This window comes from Pleurodeles waltl, chromosome 5 (genome assembly GCF_031143425.1).
Source record: "Pleurodeles waltl isolate 20211129_DDA chromosome 5, aPleWal1.hap1.20221129, whole genome shotgun sequence".
Classification (NCBI taxonomy): domain Eukaryota; kingdom Metazoa; phylum Chordata; class Amphibia; order Caudata; family Salamandridae; genus Pleurodeles; species Pleurodeles waltl.
Window position 1 is genome coordinate 1,045,436,499 of NC_090444.1, and position 23,133 is coordinate 1,045,459,631.

The following is a 23,133-nucleotide window of genomic DNA, read 5'->3' on the forward strand; positions in this document are numbered from 1 at the left end:
ATTATGTTACATTTACTTCATTGTACATTGAAATGTTTGTTTAAAAAGATTGGCAAATAATGTATCAGCCCTGTGCAGTACAATATAAAGCACCGTGGTATGGATAATGAAGCCTCAACATGTGGACAAATTCAACAAGAATGTTCTATCTTAATGTATTTTTGAAAACATAAGCACAATTCGTTACGTTCAGCAACACTTTCTGCAGCATTCTTTATCTTAGAACCAAAAGCAAAGGGCATTTCTTTTTCACAAAAATTAAGATGAGACACTCGGGATTTAAGGGCAAAGGTACAAGAACAGTGGTCACAAATAATCAATTGACACAACAACCTAGTCCCAAAATTAAAAAAAGAATGGACTGAGAAACAGTAAGATTAGTGATTTCATTACAAACCTAGGGACCAGCACAATATTTTGCACCTAAATGGTTGACATTTGTTTTACTGGGATCGTTCACATTTTCCCTTACCGCAGACACTTCATTTTAAACAAGTGAAATAGTTCCTCTGTACAACAAAGCCTAACATTTACAAAGTTTGGTATGGCAATTGAATATTGACTACAAAACGATCATATGGCAGTTTGGGACAGATGGTTCCCAGATGTGGAGCAGGGTCAGTACTGATTTGCATAAGGTGGGCTTCTCTCTAGAAATGCCATAGTAGCTGAAAATGAATCGGTTGGAATGCTGCTTAGAGAGATTGCTAGTGGTTAGAATATTTGCAAGCATTCTCCCAACATCTTTTGTATGTTTCATGTGATTCCTTAAGTGCGTAAAGGCCTGTCTAAACATAGACAGTGCTATGCTGCAGGATCCAAGCTATGCCGCACTGATGAGGTCTAAAAAGGCTGAAACTGGTCTGTGTTTCTTGTGGCCCTTCCTGGAGAGGGTCTTGTATGGGAGTTCAGGATGGACTATTTCCATGAGGAGAATGGGTCAGTACTGACTGACATAAGGCAGGTGTGGTGACCATTGGAAGTCCCTCGTCTGATTCTACATTGCTTAAAATCTTACAATGTCACTAAGAATGTTGATGTGTCTTTCAAGAGTAACAGTGGAGTGGATTGGGAGAATAGAGTGGTTGTTCTGGTCTCCTGTTGGAGTCTGTTGTCCATTAAGGGTATTGCTAGAAGCAGAACCTGTCACATTGGATTTTCATTGTGCTACAGAAGCAAACACAACCGAATGGGTGACAAGCGTGATTTGTACTGTGTGAGTTTGGTGACACTTAATCTCCCTATCTTTTAACATTTGATAATGATTTAAGCCTGGGTTCTTTTTTGTTAGCTATCACCCCTACCGCATGATCCTCCTCCTGCTCTCCTCACCTAGAAAATAAAAGCCTTGTGTGCTTCCTGCTGAAGCAAGTCCTGACCACACTGGATTCATCACCTTCAACTTACACACACCTCACTCATGCGCTCCATTTCCAGCCTCTACTGTGCACAATTGTGTTTTCCTGTGCCCTACACATCCTGGATGCTCACTGCCAGATCTAAAAAATTCTCTTATTCAGTCAGCTGCGATACAGAAGACCATAACCATTAATCTAAAGTTGTCATAATGGGCTGATCTAGTCAGCAACATATTTTCCTGGGTTCCTGGTTAAATTTACCACACCACCATCTACTGATTTCATCTTAGATTTATAACTCTCTTAATAGCAGCGCTACCTGGTGGTCTACACTTTCAGCTACAACAATTCACATGCTTGTTGTGTTAAATTATTAGTGACTCATCCAGCTTTCATGCAATTACCTGAAGCTCATGAACAACATACTTTGCCAGTTCAAAGGTATTGTTAGCTGTTTGTGTAGATCGGATGCCAGTGCAACTGATTTCCTGGCCTCACACTGTTTAGAGTAGATTTTAAGCAGTGTTTAGCTTTTAACACACTGGTACTCTATCAGTCTTATAGTCCTGGTAGGAAACATACTGGATTATTATTTTGGAGTTGAAAATGCATTTGACAATCTTAATGCATATTTGAAACTTGTTGAAAATCAGAAAGAAGAGTTGGGCATGTTTAAAATTGCAGTTAAACATTTCAGAAATATTATAAATGTGAAACAATATGGTAGTTTTTCATTTACAAATTCTTTACATATGACCAAAATGCCAATTCATCTGTAGAAGGTTTCATAAGAACACTCAAAGTGTTGCCCAAAGATTGTGAATTTGAAACACTTACCTTAAACGTTTCACTGGACGTTTTTATCAAGATACAAGAATATTTATTGTCATGTAAAAAATGATCTTTCGAAAGTTTACTTGACTTTGTCTGTAGTATCAAAAGATTGCAATCTGATGTCAAACAATTTCAGATATTATCAAACATTTGTCACACTTGTGTCGGTGCCACTTCCATGCCCTCACTTGTTGACATCACTTCACAGTGTGCATGCTCTTGTTCGAATGTTGCTACCTTTAAGAAATACCATAACCAAAATAACAACAGAATCCAAAATTGATGTGAAAGATCCATTCAGATACAGATGTCTTCTGGTCAAGGTCTGCATAGGTAGTTTTCACATTTTGCCAACTTTCACAATTGTTGGGCCATTGGTGAAGTTTGTAAACAATGTGATAAAATGGGAGGTTTGTATATGATTTCCAGGGGTGGCAAACAGTAGAAGTGCAATTTGTAGTTTGAAATGATATGAAAGGATGTTTTAGTTCTTGCAAGCATAAACACGTAAAAAATGTAAAAGAGTTGATGGAAGTAGCGCACTATGGCATTGCTGAAACATCTCAGAAATTCGGAATAATTGATGTTCCAAATGATCTTCTGTGTGACTCTGGTGCTAAAATCACATTTATGTCTAGTGAGAATTTTTAACTTTATTTGAGACATCAAGGGTATCAATACAACTTCGGCGGCCCTTTTCTTGGACCGCCAAAGCTGCTGCAGGCAAAAGACCGCCAGTCCTGGAGGTCTTTTGCCCACCATATTAGGAGTATTCCGTAGGGCCAGCGGGTGAAAATAGTGTTTTTGCCCGCTGGCCCAGCGAAACACTCTTGGCAATGTTGTGGTGCGCCAGGTGCAGCAGCACCTGTTGCACAGAAATGCACAATGGGGCTGTGGATGGGGGCCCCTGCACTGCCCATGCCAAGGCCCCCAGGAGCCCCCCTGATGACCCAATTCCACCAGCCTTTCCATGGCGGTGCTTACCGCCATGGAAAGGCTGACGGATGGGGACTCTTAATCCCAGGGCATCGCTGCTTGCAGCGCTGCCCTGGCAGATTACAACCTCTGGGACCGCCAGACTGCTGGCTGGCTGCAGGCTGGCTGCAGCCTGGCGGTGCCAGCAGTTTGACCGTGACAGCTCCGCCATGATCATAATGGGGCGGTCGGACCGCCCTGTCTGGGACGGTCTGACCGCCATCACGAGTGTGGCGGTTTTGCGACCCCCACACTCGTAATGACAGCCAAAGTTTTGCTACTACCTGAAGCTACCACTGTAGATTTTGGAGGCAGCAGGATTGATTTCATTGCTTATTTTCATGCTTGCATTGCTTTTGAAAATGGCACCTTAAGGGAAAAAGTCTAATTAGGTCAAAAAAGCTCTAAATATAGTAGATGGTGGCAGCTGGCTGATTTTTAAAATAGTTTTGAGAACTGGAGAAGACATACTCAACTCAGCAGCAGAATATGAGAAAATCAAATGTTGGTAGGAAAAGTTTGCGCCTGTTTTCAGCAAACATCTTAGGGCAACTGAAGTCTATAAACTTATCATCAAAATTTAGAAATAATGTTACCCTGTCAAACACAAGTTATGAAATATGCCTTTTAGTGTGCATGATGACCTTCACAAACAAATTCAAGGTATGCTAGATTAATGTGTATTTGAACCATTTGATTTTACCTTATCTGTATTTTCTCTTGTCTTGGTACGTAAAAAATCAGATGAGCTAACTGTCTGTATAGATCTAAGAAGGTTACATGTAGCATTCTGGGTTGAAAGGTTTCCCTTTCAAAGTATAGAGGACCTGCCTTGCATAAGAAAGGGTAATGGCTCATTGAGTTACACTTAAAAGCTGAACATCACCATATTTTGTTAAGCCCTGTCTCTAGACACTACACTGCTTTGATTACCTCAACTGACACATATCAATTTTGCAGAATGTCTTTTGGCTTGGTGCTTGCTGCGTCTGCATTTCAATAGATTACGTCAGAATTGATTTACAAGTCTCCAATGTGATGACATTCTGATATAAAATATGAATTTATGCCCACATGCTGCAACATCATGATGAGGCTGTTGAGCATGCTTTAGAAATTTAGCAAAAAAAAGTGTGATGCTATTAAGTGGGAAGTCTAGGACATGTGCTGAGCTGTGCAGCATGCAATTAAACCGAAACCAGAATTGGTAGTCAGTATTACTAAAGCACCTCATGTTTTTGCCAAATTAACTGAAACTTCTACCTAAAAAATGGCCTACATTTGTTTTTAGTAATGAGTGCAGAATGATGTTTAGAAAAAAAGATATTAATTGCTGAAGCTCCTTCCTTGCAACCTTACTCTGACAAAAGAATCTGTCACATAATTGTTAATGTTTGTGCCTATAAGTTAAGGCCAGTTATTTTCCATGTTGATGGACACTGTCATTCTACAGTTGTTTTAGCTTTTATAACATGAATACGTGTCGAATTAAGATATCCTGTCATCGAAAAAGAAATGCTAGAGTGTTCATGGGGTGCGGAAAAGTTTCATATTTTTGTTTTGGGTTATCAGTTCTTGTTTAAATCAGATCATATCCCCCTTACTGATATATTATCTCTGTATAAAATAAAGAAAACAGTAGATAGACTACACAGATGCACCAACAAACTATTACAGTACAATTTTTAAATTGAACATATTCCTGGAGGACATAATTTCCAAGCTGATTGCATTTCAAGACTACATTTCAGTTATAAAATACATGTTGATTCTGATGAAATTGAAAAATGTGTAATTACCAATTGCAATATTGAGTCTGTAGTTTGCAAGACTATAGATGAACGGAAAGTGAATGTGAATCAAGACAGTAATTTGAAATGTGCATTACATTTGATGTTCAAAGGGATGGCCAAAAGAAAATAAAAGAGCTTAAGTCGTCCTTTACAACCTCACAGGAAATTACGGCTGACTTGTCTGAAGTGGGAGGTTTGCTGTTTTGTGTTCAAAGATTAATTCCTTCCAGTTTGTTGATATATAATATCATAGAAAATGTTTCCCAATGATATCTGGGCTGTATTTGTGGTAGCCATGCATGGATAGTGAGGTGGAGAAACGTATCAGTGCTTGCTCACAGTGTAGTAAGTGGCAAACATTTGTCAATATCCTCACCTACTGAGGAGCAGGTTGGTATATGTTTGTCACGGTAGCCCATTTGCCCGGGTGAGTTGAAATTAAGGCCCTCATTCTGACCTTGGCGGGCGGCGGAGGCCGCCCGCCAAAGTCCCGCCGTCAGGTTACCGTTCCGCGGTCGAAAGACCGCGGCGGTAATTCTGACTTTCCCGCTGGGCTGGCGGGCGGTCGCCTTCAGACCGCCCGCTAGCCCAGCGGGAAAGAGGCTTCCACGATGAAGCCGGCTCGGAATCGAGCCGGCGGAGTGGAAGCTGTGCGACGGGTGCAGTTGCACCCGTCGCGTATTTCACTGTCTGCGCAGCAGACAGTGAAATACATGTAGGGGCCCTCTTACGGGGGCCCCTGCAATGCCCATGCCAGTGGCATGGGCACTGCAGGGGCCCCCAGGGGCCCCGCGACCCCCCCTACCGCCATCCGGATCCCGGCGGTCGGACCGCCGGGATCTGGATGGCGGTGGGGGGGTCGGAATCCCCGCGGCGGTGCAGCAAGCTGCGCCGCCGTGGAGGATTCAATGGGGCGGCGGTACACTGGCGGGAGCCCGCCAGTGGTGCCGGTCCGACCACGGCTTTACCGCCGCGGTCGGAATCCCCATTGGAGCACCGCCGGCCTGTCGGCGGTGCTCCCGCGGTCCTCCGCCCTGGCGGTCTTTGACCGCCAGGGTCAGAATGACCGCCTAAGTCCCTACGTCAACCCATGTCAAAGTCTTACTTGAGTTTGTTAAGGGAGATTTTCACCAAAGAGAGAATCTCAGAAGTGTTTCTCACAGACAATGGGTTTCAAATTGCTTCTGAGATGTTGTGTGTGATTTCATAGGTCAATCAGGTATCATCATCTGAGGATTCTTTTATGTCAACCTCAAAAAAATTGTTTGGTCAAACAGTTGTTGGTTAATGGGTTCAAAGTGCATCCGGTTGTAAAATTGATGTATGCTAAGTGGTTAGAGGCACTGTTTGGACATATCACACAATCTGCAAGACTCTACCAGAAAAACTCCTTTTGGGTGAATGAGTTGAAGGAAGCAAGTACGGTAATTCAACCCAGTTGTTTTTTCTCATTATTTAACTGATGAATTTCAGCCAAGAGCAACCCTGAATTGAGGGAAATGAGTAAACAAAAAGATTTTAGTAATCTAAAAGGTAGAAAAGAAAGTGCGTTATGCTATTGGTGACTGGATCAGAATGAAATAGCCTTTGTTTTGGATAAAGGGTTTTCTACATTATGTAATCCTGTTCACATCAGTGAAGTTAGACAACCACTGTGTGAATGGAAGGTAAACAATGGTGGCACACAGGTAGAGTAGCTAAGATCAACTTCCTCTCTGGAAGCGATGGTGATGTCCATGAGGTGAAAAGAAAATCCATGACAACTGTGTTCAACAAATCTATTCCAACTGTGTTCAACAGATCCTTACACTGTAGCCTTAGGCAAAGAAACTGTTTTTGCAGATTTTGTAACTAGTTGTGGAACTCTGTTTCTCTGAAATATTTTGTCGTTATTTCTAATTGTTATTGTTGTTTATTCTATCATTAGGTTCAGTTTGTTAATATATCCATTTATGTTATTTTTGGTTTTATTTCTTATTTTATCATAAAGTTTGTGCTGTGTGTAAATGTGCGGTGACCTTTGGAAGATTCAAGGCTGGGTCTTCCCAGCATGAAAAGTTACTATGCCACTATGAATGTTGATGTGGGTATAAAGAGCAATTATAGAGTGGATAGGAGATCATTTCCTCTGGTCTTCTGTTGCTGTCTAATCTGTCTCTATTAAACACATTACTTGAAGCAGAACCTGCTTCCTTGAAGCAGAACCTGCTTCCTTGGAATGTTTAGGTGTTACAGATGTACACACTACAACAGGCTTCTGTCTAGGAAGGCACAGTGGTCAAAGACAATGGGTTGAAATTCTACCTAGTGCATCTGCCAGTGGTTAGACTACATGCAAGCATTTGTATCATTTTTATTTGTTCATTAAAAGTACTGTGATTGCCAAAACATTGAGGCGTATTATCATAATTGAGTTTGTCACTTTTTCTGCTTGTAGATAATATTGATGTTAAAGATACAATTTATTCTTTATTGAAGTTAAAGATATAGTTTATTCAAATCTAAACATGTTGAATTTAGCTTTCATTTTTATGGTTATTTGTATGCTTTTTGTTCTATGTTCAGATATAAACATAATTTTCTTTTTTCTCAAAATAATCTTCTTGTTTGATTGTATTGTTTGCAGTTGTGCATTGTTTTGAGGGTCGGTGAGTCGTGTTTTAGCTGTACATTTTCATTTTTAATGTTAAGTTTTTGATTTTTAAATGTTTATATTTAGTTAATATTTGTATTTTTTATGTTTTTGGTAAGAAAGGGTGATCCATTAAATATTCTTATGTGCTGATTTTAGAATTTTTTAATTATGCGTTAATTTTATGTGCTTGCAAGGTTTATTGGGAATTGAGGAGTAGTGCTTTATTCAAATGTTATTTTAATAAACATGAAATTAGTAAGTGCATTATATTAATACCTTAATTAAATATTTTGTTTCGAGAAACAAATAATTATACAATATTCACACTGGCATGAAATGTTTTTTCTACTAATGTAAATGTATGTTTCAAAATAGGTTTATGATTGTGTTTGATGATTGGATAGGTAGTGGTTTAATATTAGGATGACTAGATTAAATAAATATTGGGTGAGTGAAGGATTATTAATGTGTACCTGAAGCTTTTTTTAAACTCTAATGAGAAAAAAATCAAAAGTGAGTTTTATTTCTAAGGTGAAACTGAATGTATGTGTATTATTAAATTAAAAACCATTAACATTGTTTTAATTAAATACTTATTTGTATTATTTTTCAACTGCAATTTGTTTTCATTTTTATGAAGTGTTTTATGAACCCCATTAAATAATAAAAAACACTGATTGTTGCTTTTAGATTAGATTATTTTAAAAATAATTTTGCATATTAACATTTTTAAAATAGTTATTATTATTATGTTTTAAAATAGTTTGTTGGATTACAGTTACAACAGTTAGTTTGATTCTTCCAGTATATGCACTTTTTACAATGATTTTGAGATCTGAATCGGATTAGTGACTGTAATAAACCTCTCATATGCATTTTCCAAATGTTTGCAGAAGTAGAGTTTGAGTAGAGTATCAGAACCTCACAAAACACATGGTGTCCCCATTGTTTATAGAATAGCAGTTAGAATGGTAAATTTTGATCTTCTTCATATAGGGACTTTTTCTATGTTCATGGGATTGAAATTAGAATATGTCAGAATTATATGTTGAAACTCAATCTCAAATTGAGGTGATAGTGAAGTGTTAAATGTGCTATCACCAGATTTAAAACACTCCACTCCACATGCCGGTTCACTCAATATTGTGTCACAGTCACATTGCCAGAAGCCTGGTGCTTGTGGAGAAAGGGCTTGTGGCAGTGGCCTGAAAGAGACTCTAGGGCAGGACTTCCAGTTCAGACGTATGCACACCCAGAGCACGGTAGAGTCCACACAAAAACAGAGTTTGCCCAATAAACCACTCTTTTGCTATGTGTAATGAGTTGCTCTTGGCTTCTACCTCCATTGAATTCATCACCTGGTTTTGCTTATCACACCTTTGTTGTCTTTTTCCCTTTTTTGGTTACTTACTCATAGATTATTAGTTATTTGTGTTTTCTGTTTTACCTCTCTTTCAGAATTCACCTGCTTCTCTCCTCAAGTTCCTTGCTTCTATCTGCAGTTTTGGAGTTTATCATTACAGTGTACCTTTCCCCGGAGACAGGAGAGTCACCTTGCTATACCTGCTAAAAATGAATGTGCACTGCTGTCTTCTCAAATGCCAGAACTCTTGCTTCTGTTTTGTGTGTTCCGCCTATATCCTACTATATATTTAACTGATGAGGTAGAGAGCTGTAGTGAACACTGAAATGGGCTCCTTTGTCTCTCTTTATACCATGTGCTCTGTATTTCTCATACTTCAGCAACAGAATGCTATTGCCATCTCACTCCTGACAGCGTTATGGGATTATAAGGACATTTGGAGGTTCCATGCTTTAGTTTTATGAGTCTGACAGAATAGTATATCTGACCTCCCCACAACCTAAATAGGTTTCACAATATTTGTGGAATTGTAGTTAGAACAGTAGATATGCCCCCTCAGTATTTTCTATTGCCCCGGTGTTTGTGGGGTTGTATTTAGATTAGTAACCCCAATCTACCCCACCTAATGTTTGCACTTTCCCTAAAGGTTGTTGTTTAGGAGTTACAATAGTAAATATGATCCCCAAAATATATGAACTTATCCAAACGTATTCAGTGCTGTTGTTTGAATAATGCCCCTCAGCTCCTCCAGCCCACCAATATCTTTGGGTTGGAATTCCAATAGTAAATCTTTGTCAGATTTGAGTTGAAATAGGAAATCTGAATTTCTTCAGTACATGCACCTTCCCCATTATTAGTGGGAGTGGAGTTATAATAGTAAATGTACTCCTCTCTATCCAGTATTTGCACTTTTCCTAAATGTTTTGGTTTTAGAGGAATAGTTGTACATATAACTCTCATAATATATGAACCTTCCCCCATGTTTATAGGATTGGAGTTTGAATAGTGCATCTGTCTCCCCTTCTTCAAATGTCTGCACTTTCTCTAATATTTCTGGGACTGGAGTTAGAATCAAAATCTGACCCTCTCAAATGTGTGCACTTTTCTCAGTCCTTATGGGATTGGAGTTGGATTAGTAAATATGGTCGCCTCTATATGTGCACTATCACCACAGGTTTTTGATTTGGAATTAAAACAGTGACTCTGGCCTACCTGTCCCTCCAATATATACTATTTCCTTGATGTTTGTAGGACTGGAAATAGAATAGTGAATTTGATCTTTTCCGCAGTATTAGCAGTTTCCCCAGTGGTTGTGCTATTGGAGTTAGAATAATAAATCTGATCCACTTAGTGCATTTTCATAAATGTTTTGGGGGTTGAGTTAAAATAGTAAATTTAACCCTATCTAATATATGGGCTTTATCCGCTATTTGTGGATTGAAGGTACAATAGAAACTGACAATATACACATGTTCCTTGCTCAATGTTTATGAGATTTGAGTTAGAACACTAAATATGACCCTTTCCAGCAGTATATGCACTTTTTCTGGTGACTTATCAGTGTAAAGATATAAAACAAAATCTTTTACCACCTATACATGCATTTAAATAATTTCTTTGATATCAGTTAGATAAGGAAATTAGTTGCACAAACTTCCTGTATTTTCTAGTACATTGGCTGGAAGGACATTTATATATTATAACAATATCCATTATACCGTAGTTCTTTAAAACAGGCACTTTTGGGAAGCAGTTCCATTATTTAGTACACTTGTATTTACTTAATCTAGTTAAACCATGCTCTACACTTAACAACATTAAAATTTTAATATATCTAAAATAATGAATACGTGTTCAAATTTAAATTAATTTTTATTACCTATAAATCAAAATGTAATCTTTGTTGTGATATAAAATTAAAGTAGATTTTTAGTAATGTTTTATATCACTTTATAACAATTAGCCCACATTAAACAAAAATATGATTGTATGGCCATAAATATATACAAATATTAAGCACATTTTAATGTGATATCGACAAAAAATAAATAGAAGTGTTTTAGTGTCATTCGAAAATAATGTTTCTCCACAAGATATACAATGTTAGGCATGGAAAATATGAAACCTGCATTTCAAATTTGGAAACATATGAGAGTTAGTAAAAATAAAAAATAATAATTTTCTTTATAAAAAAGATAAAGAGGAGTCACAGTTCCACATAATAACTTTTTCGTATAGCACATGTTTCTAAATAGTACATTTAACAATTAAATAATCTTGGGGCAAATATTCTAATTAACTTGTAGAGTATTTAATATTTCTATTTGCTACAATTTTTTTCTTCTACACCATTTTTTCAATTGTATTACCCACTGAACATCACAGGCAGGAGATGACATTTTACAATTGATGACATTTTATGTTTCTATTAATACAAATTAATAAAGAGTTAGGTGGGTGTTATTTGGTATATTTTAGATGTGTTTGGTTGAAAATTGATTCATCAGTTCAGTTTAGTTCACACAAAAGTTTTCTTAGTGTACTCCCAATTTGGTATTTAGCACCTAGTTAATATGTTGGTAATAATGTAAATGTTTAGCAATACATAGGAAGTTTATTTTTTATATGGATTGATTTTTTGAGTATTTTGGGGTATTGGTGAAAACACATTGGCCCTCATTATGACCCCAGCGGTAATATGGTGGAAAGTACTGCCAACAGGCTGGCAGTATTTTCCACCATATTATGACATTGCCGGTTTGGCTTCAGTCAAACTGCCATTGTACCACATCGACCACCACGGTGGTAACGGCCACCGGGCTGGAGATAGCAATCTTCAGCCTGGCGGCCGTCACTGTTCTGCCTGCGGAATCATGACCCTGCCTACCACCATGGTTTTCGTGGCTTCCTTACCGTCACGAGAACCATAGCGGTAGGCACTATCAGTGACAGGGAATACCTTCCCTGTCACTGATAGGGGTCTTCCCCTCCCCTTCCTCACCGGACCCCCCCTTCATTCACGCCCCTCCCGTTACACAAGCACACACGCATACACACACCCATTCCCAAATTTATCCACACATGCATACATCCATTCAAACAAACATCCGCAAACACTTACATACGTACATGCAGACACGCATTCACACAACTCAACATACACGCACTCACACCTCCAGACATGCACACACATACAACACGCAACACACATCCGCATACACGCACGCACAGACATACACACACACCCACACACAACACCCCGCTCCCCTGTCGGACGGGGCACTGCTGCCAGCAACAGAACATCACAAGGCCATATTATTTCTCATATCATGGCTGGCGGCGGTCTAATGGTGTGGCGCTGCTGCTGGCAGCAGCGCCACCTTACCGCCATCCACCAGCATGGCCACAGCTGGATTTCCAATATCCTTCTGGTGGAAATCGGCTGTGGTCATAATCCGGCAGGATGCTGGTAGCCAGGGCGATGGTCAATTGGCGGCCGTCTCTGCAGCGGTAGCTGGTTTTTACCGCCAAGGTCTAAATGAGGGCCATTATGTTTTACTTTGAAGGTAAAAAAGAATGAAGAATGATTTTTTTCAGAAGTTGCATTCATTCCTTATTTTTTTTAATGAAATTGCGTTATATTTTTTGCCTTCCAATTTACTTTTACTGTTTCCTATTTGTTTTTGGTTTTAAGGACTTTTATTTTTAATACTTATTATTAGGGTTTTAATAGATTTTTGTATGGCGATTCTGCATGAAATATTATTTTTTTACCAGTTGTATTTTTGAATTTCATTTCAAGATTTATAGTTTCTGGCAGCTAGTACTTCAAATGTGTTTTAACAGAGTACAGTAAATGAAACTCAGTTTGTGAGATTCACTCCCAATAAAAGTCAAAAAGCAAAAAATTCAGCGTGGTTGAAATCCTGTTTTCTTACATTTTGGGCATCTCATTCCTAGCCTTACAGGTACTCAGTTTCACTGGGAGTATCCAGTCATGTAATTACAATGGCATTATTTATCTCCTTTTCCTGAAACTAGCAGGAAATAATGAAGAATTTGGTAAGTTTACATGCCTCATGTGTACTGTATTTCAACTGCACTACTGGACACTAATGAATATTGCTGATGATAATTTGAAATTGTAGTAGAATTTCGGGGAGTAATTTACTGGGAAATGTTTCAGCATTCAGGTTCTCATCTCTAGCACTCAGAAAGTCATTCTGAAGTTATTTCTTCTTGCTGGATTTTCAAATATGTTGTTCCCATCTTGTGAAGTGGCTTTTGCATCCATACATGCCAATCTATGAGGTGATTTAATGCTCATGTCATGCTACACAGATGCAATTAAAATTTTATTTTGAATATATACTAACATAATCTAATCACTGTCTTGATGAAATCCTGCAGAGTAGTTGTTTAACTTTAAATTCACACACCAATTAAGATAGCAGTTAGCCACATTCAGACTTCTGATGATGTCTTTACATTTGTTTCGTCTTCTCATGTTTGATGTATGTGTGGTTATTGTTGTTTTTGCTTGTTTGTGTTATACGACCCTCCTATTGTTTCCTTTGTGACACACCATTTATGTGAATTCAACTTTTCTGTGCAGCATTTCCTCTTCACTAAAACATGCCTCCTCAGTGAGTTAATTCCTGACTAATTTATACCCATCTTTGCATGATTGGGATTGCTTCCTTATCCATTTACAAAAAAATCGTAATGCTTTGTTTTAGCTTTGCTACGCAACTGAACTCTTGACAATAAATGACATTTCCCCCCTCGTATCAAACTGCCATGTCTAATAGAGATTGTTATTACAACAGCTAAATCTCACCAGTTGATCCTTTTTTTGATGCAATTGTTTTACGGTCTAATAAGGAGTGCTTTAGAGGAGTATTTAGTATGTATCACATCCACTAAATCGGACACGTCGGTTTTCTGAATTTTGTGGGTGCAATAATCAGTTTTTCTGTGTTTTTCCCCAATAATGTAGGATTGGGTTCTGATAAACCACGATTAGTGTGACACAGACTTTCCCCTCCCCTTCATTAAATTCCAGTAGATTTGACCTGCCGAAGTTTACCAGTAGACTTGGACTTTTGTGCACCAGGTAACGACTGGGTGCCAAAAACAGACCACAGAACACCCAAGTTTGTGTGGGGGTCAACATTTTCTGGTCCAGTTGTAATCTTGCTCTTAGCATCCGTGCTAATGTCAAAAGTAAAAGTCCACCATTTTTTCTAATCCTAGATGCTCAGGTGTGTGTGACTTTGGTTTTACTTTCGTGCTCGAATCTTCTAACATATGAGGATGTGACTTTTTTGGACTTTTTCTCTTTGTTTCTCCTGATGCTTTTTGTTTTCAGTTTCACTACTCGAAAGGATTGTTCTTGCTATAATGCACACCTTCCGTGAAGTTATTTTTTCTGGGCCCGAGAGATAGCTGCTTCTTGAAATTCCTTTTCCATTCACCTTTTCAAACAGTTCACTTAGTTTTTTATCAAATAGTGGGGATTTTCAGCCATGCTGTTCCAGTTTTCTCCGCAGTAACAGCTGTAATTGAAGTATGCTATATTTCCTGGTTTACATGAACTGCTGCTATCGCTGTGATATATTTTACAGATTAAAATCATTCTCTATGACCTACTTACTTGCCAGAAATTCTAAATTATTTTTTTAAGTGCTTTCTACTGCTATTTTCCGTTTGTTCTTCCTCCTTTTTATGTCGATATCAATGAGCGATGAAATGCTGTCAGCTGCTCACGGAGAAGGGCAGATGTTGGCTGGTTTATTTAGAATTATAAAGAACTCTGAATGCACCCTTTTCCTGGATCTCACTGCTTACTGGTTGCTGCCGTTGCCAAATCTACTAAAACACTTCATTAACTAATGTTGACCTTAACAGGGCTGAAACCGATGTAGCTATATTGATAGGGGACTCAATTGACGCCTGCCAAGATGGTCGAATGTAGAGATCACACCTTTTCTACCCTTACCAAAACCTAGATACGTGCAAGGCCACTGGAATTATGGGATTCTGTGGCCCACAGCTCTTTTGTGCATGTTTATGGATTTGCTCTATAATTCATAATTTGCTACATAAATGTTGTTACTAACTCAAACGAATCAAAACAAGGTACCACCTGCTTTCTGTGGTTCATTTGGTAAACACTGTCCTAATCTGTAACCAGCTATTTATTTTTACCTTTGTCTCGGTCAGCAACTACCTCTTGGTGCACATCAGGACACAGACTTCAAACAATTAGGCTTTCTACTAAAATGTCTTAGTTGCCCTTGGAATGGGTGGAGATTGGGGGCCGTATTTATACTTTTTGGCGCACAACTGCGCCAACGCAGTTGTGCGTCAAAAAATTTAACGCCGGCTAACGCCATTCCAAAGCGCCATGCGGGCGCCTTATTTATGGAATGACGTTAGCCGGCGGAGCTGCCTGGTGTGCGTAAAAAAAAATGACTTACACCAGGCAGCGCCGGCGTAGGGGAAAATGGAGCTTGGGCGCCAAAAAATGGGGCAAGTCTGGCTGAGGCAAAATTTTCGCCTCAACCCGATTAGCGCCATTTCTTTTGACTCCCAACCCCCATTGAAATGACTCCTGTCTTAGCAAAGACAGGAGTCATGCCCCCTTGCCCAATGGCCAGGCCCAGGGGACTTTTGTCCCCTGGGCATGGTCATTGGGCATAGTGGCATGTAGGGGGGCACAAATCAGGCCCCCCTATGCCACAAAAGAAATAAAAAATAAATACTTACCTGAACTTACCTTAAGTTCCCTGGGATGGGTTCCTCCATCCTTGGGTGTCCTCCTGGGGTGGGCAAGGGTGGCAGGGGGTGTCCCTGAGGGCATGGGAGGGCACCTCTGGGCTCCTTCCGAGCCCACAGGTCCCTTAACGCCTGCCCTGACCAGGCGTTAAAAAATGGCGCTAAAACGGCTGGACGTAATTTTTTTTGACCGGCCCACTCCCGGGCGTCATTTTTGCCCGGGAGTGTAAATACGGCGCACATGCCTCGGAGTCATTTTTTAGACGGCAACGCCTACCTTGCATATCATTAACGCAAGGTAGGTGTCCACGCTAAAAAATGACGCAAACTCCAAGATCTTTGAGTTAGTTTTGCGTCTGAATTGCGTCAAAAAAACGATGCAATTCCGGCGCAAACAGAGTATAAATATGCCCCCGGGTATTCTAAATGTGTGGTCCATCCTCAGTCCATGATATATGTTAATGAGCCAGTAGATATTATTTATTCCATTGTGCTGTATTGCCTGACAACCACAAAACTTTAACAAAAACCGGGGTCGCGCCAATAACCCTAAGAACCAGGGTAATAGCAGCATATCAATCAATGAGTTCACTCCGGGAAAATGCAAGAACATGGAAACAAAATAGGTAAACCAAAATGTGATAAGTACAGTAAGTGAATAATTAAATGTACTCAGTAATTGGTTAAAAAATAATATTTGTGTCTTTAACCAATTGCTCTGTGCATTTAGCTATCCACTTATTGCACATATCACATTTTGGCTTTCCAAGTTTGTTTCTATTTTCCCTGATTTTGCCTGAGCGGGCCCATTGGTTGGTATGCTGCCAATCACTAAAGCTGTTTCAACCAATGTTTTCCAATGTAGAACAGTGCATTCTGGCCCAGACTGGGCTCCTTCCCATTTGCGAATATGTTACCACCCAAACTTGAGAGTCTGTAACCTTTCAATGGCTGCAAACAAAATGAGGATTGCCAATCATTGAAATTTGAGATACTGATTTGGTATTCAGAAGGGAAGTCCACACCGCGTTTCTGCCAAATACGGTATTGGTGTCCAGTCAAAACCTCATTTTAGAATTTGGTAAAAGTTTGCTCACTCATAAAAATTGTATTTGTACATCAGAATATCCATTTTTGTGGTCACTAACTCCAACTCAGAGTGTTTACAACCAACAATTGAATAGTACATCTGGCCCTTTGTGTGGTAAATACAGACTCTGCATATTATACCTCATTAATTGTTGAAAAAAGCTAAACTTTTAGTTATTTTCTGTACATGGTACCTCATGCTGTGAAATCACTATTTAATGAGTGCAGTAAATACCTCAGCTAATTCTGTCACTCTCATAATAAGGCTTATCTTATATCACTTAGCACAGTCATGATTTAGGGCCTCATTCTGAACCGCCAGGGCAGAGTGCCGCGGAAGCACTGCCAACAGGCTGGCGGTGCTTCATTGGCAATTCTGACTGCGGCGGTAAAGCCGCGGTCAGAAAAGGGCAACCGGCGGTTTCCCGCCGGTTTACCCCTGCCCCAATGAATCCTCCATGGCGGCGCTGCTCGCAGCACCGCCATGGGGATTCCGACCCCCTTCCTGCCATCCTGGTCCTGGCGGTAAAAACCGGCAGGAACAGGATGGCAGGAATGGGTGTCGTGGGGCCCCCTAACAGGGCCCCATTCAGATTTTCAGTGTCTGCAAAGCAGACACTGAAAATCGCGATGGGTGCCAATGCACCCGTCGCACACCAGCAACTCTGCCGGCTCCGTCATCGTTGCTGGGGCTTTCCCGCTGGGCGGGCGGGCGGGCGGCCTTTTGGCGGTCGCCCGCCCGACGAGCGGGAAAGTCAGAATGACCGCCGCGGTCATTTGACCGCGGTGCGGTCTTCTGGCGGTCTCCGCCCGGCGGGCAGCGCCCGCCGCCCGCCGGGGTCGGAATGACCCCCTTAATGTTGTACTCTGAACTCAACCTTCCCATGGGGAACAGGGTCAAGACTGATTTGCACATGGCTGGGTCCAAACTGGGGTGCAATGGTGAGCAAAAGAATTGATGGATTAAACCCAGATCTGTGACTGGGGATGAATGTTTGATTGGCTCCACATTCCCTCCATCATTTGTGTTTATTTTTGTCATCAATACATGTACGCATCTCACTAAACATTTTCACCATACTCAACCCAAAAGCCTCCCTTCAAACATATTTATCTTATGCAAATTGATACAGAAATAATCGTGTTATTCTGTTAATGTGTAAGGTAGCACATCTTCATCCAGAAAGCCAATCCAACATGCATTTGCCTGACATAAGCAGGCAGCTTCAGGACATCTTTAGTTTTTTCACTCCACAGATATATGGGACTGATGCTGCACTTCTCATTATGGCCTCATCACCTTCCTTTTAGGATGTGCATGTACTGTCTGGTGTGTTAATCATCATCACATTTCAAATATTTTTCTTTGCTAAGGCTGTACGCATTATCTTAATTATCATGCTACCGATATTCTTCATTAGGGTAGTACAAAATAAAGAAACATAGACACAAAAAGGTGTGTGTTGACTGCCTCAGGAGACTGACGAAAAATCCTACAAATACCCTGCTGGGTCTGCAGCAGCTTTGATTGCATCTCTTCATACTGACCTTATGTAAAAAGACTGTGGAATGGCAAGTGAGACTCAGGTCTGACCCCTCTTCTCTTCATGGTTCTAAGTCTGTAACCATGGAGATAGATCTAACAGATGTGAGTAAACCAAGAAGGGAGACCGTGCAAAATGCTGTAGAAATACAGCATTCTGAAATATTTTGCAGGTATCTTCCATACTTAGGAATGTCTTTAAAATGATCCCGGTGAAAGACATCCTTTTAAGAGTTGATGAAATAAAGGAAAAGTAGTACTACAGTATTTAATAGAGAGAAGGAAAAGACAAAAGGATTCGTGTAGGAAAAATAAACTAACAAGTTGTACATACAAATTGACATTCCTGCATGATACACTCCTGAATATGTCCCACCCACGTCCTCATTACAAAGGCCCTGGAAGTCACCCCATTATTTCTCATTCCAACCTATGCCATTCATAACTGCGAGGTAATACCATACTCAGAAATTAAGATCTGGTATTCACTGGGTGTGGTATTACCTTTTCAAATAAATCCACATTAGAACATTATATTTAGTGAGAGTGCCCCCGGAAATCTATGACCGTTGTAGAATACTAGGAGTCATCTTGGGATTGATTGTGACTCTCCAACATGTCAGTAATATACACCAAACATGGAAAGATACGTAAGAAAAACGATTTCTGGGTTTTTCATGCTGGGATTTATGAATCTAGCCCATTGAGTCAGATTTAGTGAAGATAAGGTGAAGCTTAGGACAACTACATTTGAGGATACCCCTCAGGTCTCTCCAGTCTGACAGACATATACATTATCAGCATGAATGTTGATTCTCCTTCCCGGCTTTCATCTGACACCAGATAAATGAATGTGTTGACAAGTTAGCTTTTTTCAACAGAATCATCTTCAATTTCTCCATCTAATGTGTTTTAATGATTAACTGCACAAACAGTAGCAAAGATCATCAGAATAAACGGAACATGATCAAAAGCCAAGCTAAGAATGGTTAAAGATTGCAAACTACACATCAAAAATGTTGCCACCTGGGACATTGAATAAAGAGGCAACACCAATCAGGGTTAAGGAATCCAAGAAAGTCAGCAGTTCGATTTCAAAATGAACGTAATAATTAAAAGGTATTTAAATATGTTTATTTCAGGGATATTACCCATAAAACAATGACTCAAATACATCATCTTTAAATTCATAGTTAAAAAATAATACAAACACTTCATTGCATCTTAATAAAATGTTGCTTCTTATATGCCAAGCTGTTTGTAAACAATGAGCCGGACTAAAAACTATTGCACTTCTTGTGTCTGATTTCTTTATCCGCAAGGCCTCTTTGTACTGTCCAACTCACAGCAAACAGCATATTGGTATAATCCACCATGTCCACTGAACCATGTATAGCGGACAAACTTAAAGATAAAGGGGGTGATTTTAACCTTGGCGGACGGCGGAGGCCGTCCGCCAAGGTACCGCCGTGAAATGACCGCACCGCGGTCAAAAGACCGCGGCGGCCATTTAAACATTTCCGCTGGGCCGGCGGGTGCTCTCTGAAAGAGCGCCCGCCGGCCCAGCAGAAATGCCCCTGCAACGAGGACGCCGGCTCAGAATTGAGCCGGCGTAGTTGCAGGGGTGCGACGGGTGCAGTTGCACCCGTCGCGTATTTCAGTGTCTGCAAAGCAGACACTGAAATACTTTGCGGGGCCCTCTTACGGGGGCCCCTGCAGTGCCCATGCCATCCGCCGCCATGGAGGATTTAATGGGGCAGCGGTAAACCGGCGGGAGACCGCCGGTTTACCCTTTCTGACCGCGGCTGAACCGCCGCGGTCAGAATGCCCTCGGGAGCACCGCCAGCCTGTTGGCGGTGCTCCCGTGGTCGGTGACCCTGGCAGTCACCGGCCGCCAGGGTCAGAATGACCCCCAAAGTGCCTTAATTTTCTTCTGTGAAAAACTTCTCGGACAACATCCCGGGAGGAATGATGGAAGCTGACCAATTACTTGTAAAATCGCTTAAGAGTAACATTCCATATCTGAATTTTGGCCGAATTAGGAGTAATTTGATCTAAAAATAGCTCAAACTTTGCAACATATTAATGTAAAAAAAAGGGGTCAGTGATACTTCCAGCCCTCACTGTTTGATACCAGGACTCATTTACATGCAACAAAAATGTGACTTTAAAAGATTGCAAGAACACTGGGTAGCCATGGCAGGTTCAGCCTACAATTCTTGGAGGTCTAGGGTCATCAGCCAAGAATTCATGTAATTGAGCCACGGCTGATCAATAGTTACAAGAGTTGTAAGCACTCTCTATACAATTCTGCCAAATTCTGTACCAGTACAAGAGTGGCCTCACCTTAATTATATCTGCAATACTTTTAATAGCCATGTCTAAGGGAAGCAGTAATCTGGGGTAGCATAAGGTAAATTTAACAGAGCTTTTATGAATTCATTCTCAGTACAGGCAAGACCAGCAACATCATTAAAGCTACCCCTTGGCCTTTGCCTTGTAGACCTCCAGTGCTGGTCATATTAATCTAGGAGATGCTGATTTCAAGTACTTTAATACAGTTGTTATTTAATATTGGAGTGCTATCTGCCTCATAGAAATTTGGGAGACCAGGACATAGACTTTGAGATTTGCACCCCAAGACAAGTCAAAATGGGGTACCTTTTCTATCGCTGTCTCACCACCAGTCAATAAACACCTATGTGACTTGTGTGTATTAAAATTCATATGCTTTATTTTTTCGGAGTTTAATTCAAGACTCTAGCATTACAAAAACTGTTTTACACTGCATCATCTGCAGAAGAGGGTGAGTATGCAAATTAACCTAGTGGTGATGTGAACATGAACAAGTAAACACCCTAAAGCAATAGAACAGGTACTGAATGCACCAAAGGCTATGCAACAACATGCACCTATGGTTTGTCATTCTTAGTGAGGATTTGGAAATGACTGCAACCAAGTAACTTCAAGCGATCAAGAGCAAATGTTCAGTAGTGTCTGACACATTTAGTCTACTGATGGTTACATTTTATGCAGTGGTTGTATCCACTTCCATCTTTCCACCTGTGCAGATTTCAAAGCTAGTGTGGTATGAATTGAGGGTGGGTGATAAGGGGGATCACAAACATAACATGATATTCACCCTATGTCAGCTGCAGCCATCCAAACCCTTTTGCTCTACCCCAAAAATGTATCAAACGTTCTCGTTCACCAAACAGCACTATACTCCCATATCTGTTTTAAACAAACATGAAAAAACACACTATAACCCTCCACCCCCCAAGTATGTCAGGACTCCCTACCCAAGAAATACAAAAACATTTGTGGCCAGATTTAGAGTTGGATAGACATGGGATTCCAACACAAATGTGGCGGAGTACCCTGCTCTCCAAACTCTTGGTCCACTCACTCTATTATAAATTGGGAAGACCATCCGGTGGAGCCATTGGAGAAACATTGGCATTGGAAATGTACATCCATAGCATGAACAAGTAGTGGCTGTCAGTGTAAAATGATCAAACTTCTGGCCCAACTTAGAGCAGGCGGTCTGATGTTCTGCTTTTTCTTTTCGGGATCATCAGGGAAAACTTGGCAGTCCAAACAGAAACAATTACTAATGACACCCACAACTTGGGAGAAAAATCCCAGGATGTCACGGTCATTAGGCTTTTGTCTTTCAAAAGCAAATTCCCACTTAGAGGAGGATTAGAGACAGCAGATTATGTTTTCCCCTAAATCGGGCAGATTATGCTTTCTTCTCAATTTGGTCTGGAAAGGTAAAAGAAATGCTGCTTCATGCTGCGCCATCCTCCTAATTTTAAGTATGGACAATTTTGGAAATTATTTGTAAATCTCTGTCAGAGCATTACTCAAATCTGGAGGTGCCTCCTATAATGGAATCCTCCAACACCATTGGCAATGTCAGAAAAGGAAACACTATCCATTATTTTAAATGAAACAGCCAGTATTCTGTGAATAATTTTCAAGGAACTACGAATGGTCTTTTGAGATGGGTTTCATGGAATGTTACTGCTGCTGTTTGATTTTATTGGTGCTGTAGGAAATCTGATTTTTAATCTATGGAAGGGAGAAGAGGCAGTCCTGCCAGCAGCAGCACCACGCCAGTAGAACGCCGCTGACCGTGTCATGACACATGATACGACCTGGCGATGTTCTGCTGGTGGAAGCTGCTGCTGGCAGCAGAGCCCCATCCCGTCTCATGCCAGAGGACCCCCTGCAAGCAGGTAAGTCGGGTTCTCCAACAGGGGAGGGGGATGTTGTGTGTGTGTGTGTGACTGTTTTTGTGTGCGTGCATGAGTGTATGAGGCGTGTGGAATGCGTGTGTGCATGAATGTACGAGTATGTTGTGTCATGTGGATGTGTGTGTGCTGTTATGTATGTTAGTGTGTGTTGCGGTGTGTGTGTATGAATGTATGCATGCGTGGATGAATGTGGGCATGCGTGCATATGTATGTGCGTGTAGGTGTGTGTATGTCGGGGGTTGGGAGGGAGAGGGTGAGGGTGGGGCAGGACTCTGGGGAGGGGGGGAAATATCTCACTTTTAAACACCAACTGTTGGTCACTATGAACAATGTGTTAAAAACAAGTTCTCCTTGGGATTTGTTTTAACCCTTATGTTTTAGAGCTGAATTATAGGAGATTTGTGCCAAGCCTTTTTTCACATTTTTCAGTGGAGTTACCAAAATCTCAAACCAGGCCATTTTTTTCTCAATTCACAGCAGACACTCAAACTATGTTAACTT